Below are 5,433 nucleotides of genomic sequence, written 5' to 3' on the forward strand. Positions count from 1 at the left end.
AACCAACCCTCACGACCACCTTATCTATCTTACCTACAACATTCTCGCCCTCTCAAAATTACGTTGTTTCACAGATTCTTCAAACGAGCTCTACACTCTTAATGACTAAAATGACCACCATACAAAACTTACCCTCAACTTTACCCAAACCAGGTTGGTTCCATGCTCCCTTTCTCCCTTTGGTTCATCCATGCTTGGCTTCAAATCAAGCGTGCTTGGGAATATCCAAGAAGGTTTAGATCAATTTTATCGTTCACTTAATTTTATAAGTCAGAAAATAAATGAAAAGAAAAGGAATAATCTACACGATTCTATAAAAGTTAGAATATAAAGAATTCAAATTATGTTTAGATTTTATTAAGGATATGATTTTTTATATTGATTAATTAGACCCAATTTTAGTTTCAAAATTAGGTTATATTCAAATTGAGATTTGATTAAGAATTATTGATATTTGATTTTAGTGAAATTCAATTTAGGAATCATGTGAAAGAAATAAGGACTTGGTTTATTTGGTAGGCAAATATTATGTTTCAGTAGTGAAGAATATGAGAAGAGAGAAAATAAATGGGAAGAAGAAAAAGAAAATAAAAAAAAGAAAAAATTAAATTGTTCAAAAAACAAAAGTATAGAGACTAATTTTTACAAATGGAAAACATAGAAAACTATGTTAAAAGAAATAGATAAGGGAAGAAAATAGAAGGAGAAAAAAAATGGAAGATAAAAAAAAGAAGGAAAGTTCAAAGAACATAAAAGAAAAAATTGGATTGTTCAAAACGAAAAAAATATAGTGACCAATTGTATAATTTAACCTAAAATTTTCGTTTGAAATGATGATTTAACGTGTCATGACAGCTTACTATTACACTGTTAACGACAATTAACGCTCAGTGACTAAAATGTAACCTAAGACAAACAAAAGTGACTATTTTGACAGTTTACCCAAAAAGAAGAAAAAGGCTAGCTGTTTTATAAATGTTATTACAGATTAGAGATGTCCATGGGTCGGGCCCAGCCCAACAAAAATTTAGGCCCGTTTGCTAGGCCCGGCTTGAAAAATGGGCCTAAAATTTTGCTCAAGCTCGGCTAGGATAAAAATGCTAAAACCCAGGCCTGGCCCAACCTACCCGTATTAATTTATATATATATATATATTTAAAAATATAATACATCAAAAATACTAAAAGCATTAAAATAAATGTTTCCCAACAAATTGAAAATAAATTTTTAAAAAAAATATGTATACTTAAATAACACTAAGATAAATGCAACTTAACAAGCAAATATGAAATGCCTCTAAAATAGTAACAAAATTAACAATGAAACAAGATTTATACAATGTCCAAATATTAACAACAAAATAGTAGCAACATAATTGTGAAATGGTAGCAAAATAGTGGAAAAAACAAGAAGAAAATAGCAAAAATAAAAATAAAAACAGAAAAAAAAGTTTTTTTTTCATATTCGGGTTAGGCCGGGTTCGGGCCAAAAGCCTTACACGAGTCCCGACCTATTTCCTAAACGAGCTTTATTTTTTTGCCCAAAACCCATTTTTCGGACTTATATTTTTATCCAAACCTTCTCGCTTTTTGTGCGGCCTTCCGACTGCCCGGCACATGGAGAGGTAAACTTTTCATGGTTTCTTTTAAAAATAAGAAATCGAATCTTTCTTCTCTAAGAATAAGAAAATGTTAGGGGAAACCAAGCAAACAACTCAAGCTCTTTTGATTTGTTTGTTTCTTTTCTTTTACTAGAACTATGATCACATCCAATAACTCTACATATTATGATATAAATTGTAATACCGAAAATTTTTACAAGAAGATATTCTTTTGATATAGTAAGAAAATAAAGTGACAAAAGGAGAATTTTGAGTTATGACAACATTGGGAAGTATATTATGAAATATTAATTCAAGAAAGGATTAAATTGTAAAAGTGAGAAAAGTTTTGTTACCCAATAGTAAATACTCAAAATTTGAGGGGTTAAAATGTAAATATGAAAAAGTTGAAGGATCAATAGTGTAAATATTTTAAGGGTGGGATAATCTAGAACCAAAGGAAAATGGATGAATTAGGACCAAACTGAATAGATGAAGAATTATGAGGGACCAATTTGTAATTTTACCAAATTAAGTGATGACTCAATGATGGAATTTTAGAAGATCTAAAGGGCAAAATGGTCAATTAGAAGAGAGAGAAATCTAGAAAATAATGATGATGTTGGAGATATTTTAGATTAAATAAATAAATAAATATTAGTTTATTATATTTTGATTTGATTTTTTTTCTTAATGGTATTTTATTATTTTATTTAGTGTGTATATATATGTGGAAAGAAAGATGGAAGCCATCATCCCACCATTTTTCCATGCATCAACGTGAGAAGAAGAGAGAAAGAAAGAAAGTTTTGCTTTCTTTACAAATTGGTCCTCACACCAAAAATTCACCATTTTCAATTAGAATTCAAAGAAATTTCTATAGCTACCAAGAGAGAAAATTGATAAGGAGACTATGGGGAGCTAGAATATCAAGTTACATTCAAGAAATAGAGGTTGGAGGAGAGAGAAAATCAAGTTAAATATTAAAATCAATAGAGCAAGGTAAGAACATCAAGATTTCATATATTTTGAGTTTGATATTATTGAAAAGTATGAAATTGCTGTTAATGTAGGGTTTTATTATATAAGGTTCTATGTTCTTGATATGTTAGTGAAGAAAAATAAAAGAAAGGGAATAAGGGTGTTATAAATTTAGTAATTAACATTTTGCACTAAAATAGTTTTGGATGAAATAGTAGGTTAACTTTGAAAATCACCATAAATCATGGAAATTGAATTAGAGGATGAAAAAATATTAAATTAAATATTATTGAGTCTAGTTTCTCATAGAAGAAACTTTGTAATCAATGGAATTATAAATTATGAGATATAATAAATTTTGTGAGACAATGTCGAATGAATTCGGGTTCCCTGTTCGACTTTGGAAAATCATTAAAATTGTAAAAAATTATTATGAGTTATAATTTATATTATTAGAATCCTTGATAAGTATATTTTAAAAGGAACAAACGAGAACATCATCTGAATCTGTACAAGGAGATAATTAATTTTAGGAAGAAGGGTCAAAAGCGTAGAACAATGAGCAGGGATGACTTTAAAGAATAAAGCGTACTTAACCAAAAATTATGAAAATTTTATGGTAAGAATATATGTGAGGCTAGTTTCATATAAAATTTACGGATCTCAATTCAGAGTTCTTTAGGTTAAGATATAATTAATTTAGTGACTATAACTCAAGTGAACGACTTGTTATGAGTAAACAAGTAAATAGTGGTAATATATATATCAAGGATGTGGAATGGAGTGGAAGAGGAGGAAAAATAATGTATATGAATATTCAGCTAATCTGATTTTATTTTAAAATAGCTAATCTACATGTTTTAGGTTCAGAGACTAAATTGAATAAAAGTAAAATTTCAAGGGTAATTTTGTAAAATGTCAAAATGACCAAATTGCATGAAATGAATTGTTTTATCATTTAAATTAATAAATTGAATGAAATATTAATTTAGATCAAGATTTGGGTGGAAATTCGAGAAAAATGGAAAATTACCAAAATGTCCCCGAATTTTAATATTTCTGCAATTTAGCCCGATAAGTTCGTGCAACTTGAATTATATTCTTAGATACTTGAAATGTATGTTATTGATGAAAAATTGACATATTTGATAAAAAGAAAAAAATCTCGGTTGAATGGAAGGAAAATTCGATGGATCTCTGAAAAGGAATTGACGGTAAAAAGGATCTAGCCTGGACGGGTGATCCTATTCTGATATAGCCCTCTCGAAGAATATGTGTGAAAAAGATCTAGCCTGGATGGGTGATCTTGATATAGCCCTCCCGAAGAATATGTGAAAAATGGATTTAGCCCGGACGGGTAATCCGAATTAGGGTCTGAATTTAGCCTGGACTGGTAATTCAGATCCAAGCTCATTAGAGTAATTGTCGTTGTAGGGGATTTAGCCTGGACTGGTAATCCCGACAATACTTTATGAGTTTATATTACATGGGATTTAGCCTGGACTAGTAATCCCGCTGTAAGAAATGAGGTTTGCGGGAGTGTGCTCTCTGAATTAAAAAATGTGTGCACATGAATATGAATTGACGGACCCGAATTTGTACACTAAAGTGTATCCTTGAAAATCCATCGAAATTTCGAGAAATTCAACGGGATAAAAATAGAAAATGATAAGTACATAAAATCATGAAATTAAACTTGAAATATATAGAAATGATAATTATTTGATATACTAAAATATGACATGGAAAATACATGTATGTGAAACTTGCCTGATAATTATGCATATTCAAGATTATGAACTGCTCTTGGAATAAATATACATTGAGCTTATAAAAAATTATGGTACATGAAATATTGTCATAATGAATTGAATAATTTATATTTAAGAAGAAACAACAAGAAAATGATATGTATTATGACATGTAAATATGAGACTATGTTTGATACGTTGATACAAGGAAAATTATGTGTATTAAGACTAGTAATAAATTTAAGTGAGACATGGCGAGAAATAAGTTTGTCAATATTAAAGTACGCTAACTAATGTTGTTGCTTGAAGTTTAGGCAAGTGCCAAATTACTGTTGAATGGTAATATGTTTAATTATAAGGTGCATTGGAATGGTAAGTGCTTAGATGAAAATATAATTGAGCTTATGAAAGAGTGGAAAGGTTTCAGTTATGCAATTTCTTATGAAAAGATTTGTTATGTGATGCACCCGTATGTACCCTGCACCTAATTCGAAAATAAAAAAAATTAAAAAATATATATATATTTAGGATTCTGCAAAAAAATTTCCTATGATTCCGATTTAATCCCAGTAGGCTCCTAATAAATGTTTTGGGCTTCGAGAGCCCAATAGAGGGACGTTATGATTATTTTCAGAATATGAATAATAAATGATTTAGAATTATTGAAAATGTTTAGTAAACTTCGATAATGCCTCGTACCCTATTCTGACAACGAATACGGATAGAGGGTGTTACATAAATTAATATTAATATTGAATAAGTAATTAGTAGAATATTTTATAGAGTAAAATAAATTAATTTTAAGATCATCATTAAACTAAATAAATTCCCATTTTTTCCAGTCATGATCATAAAAGACCATCTCAAACTAGCAAACCAATAGAATCAATTAATTAATATCATATTAAATTTTATAACTTACCTTTATTATATAGTTACATTTGCCACCTGCCAGTGCCAAATCGTGTTTAAGAAGGCAGCAACGCCTGCTAAAATTACACGTAAAACAGTAATCAGAAACCATGAGGTCATTAAAGTTGTCATCTTCCTCCCTCTTCTACACCAATATTCATTGTTTTCCCATTTTTTGTTCTTCATATT

This window comes from Gossypium raimondii, chromosome 1 (assembly GCF_025698545.1).
Source record: "Gossypium raimondii isolate GPD5lz chromosome 1, ASM2569854v1, whole genome shotgun sequence".
Taxonomy (NCBI): Eukaryota; Viridiplantae; Streptophyta; class Magnoliopsida; order Malvales; family Malvaceae; genus Gossypium; species Gossypium raimondii.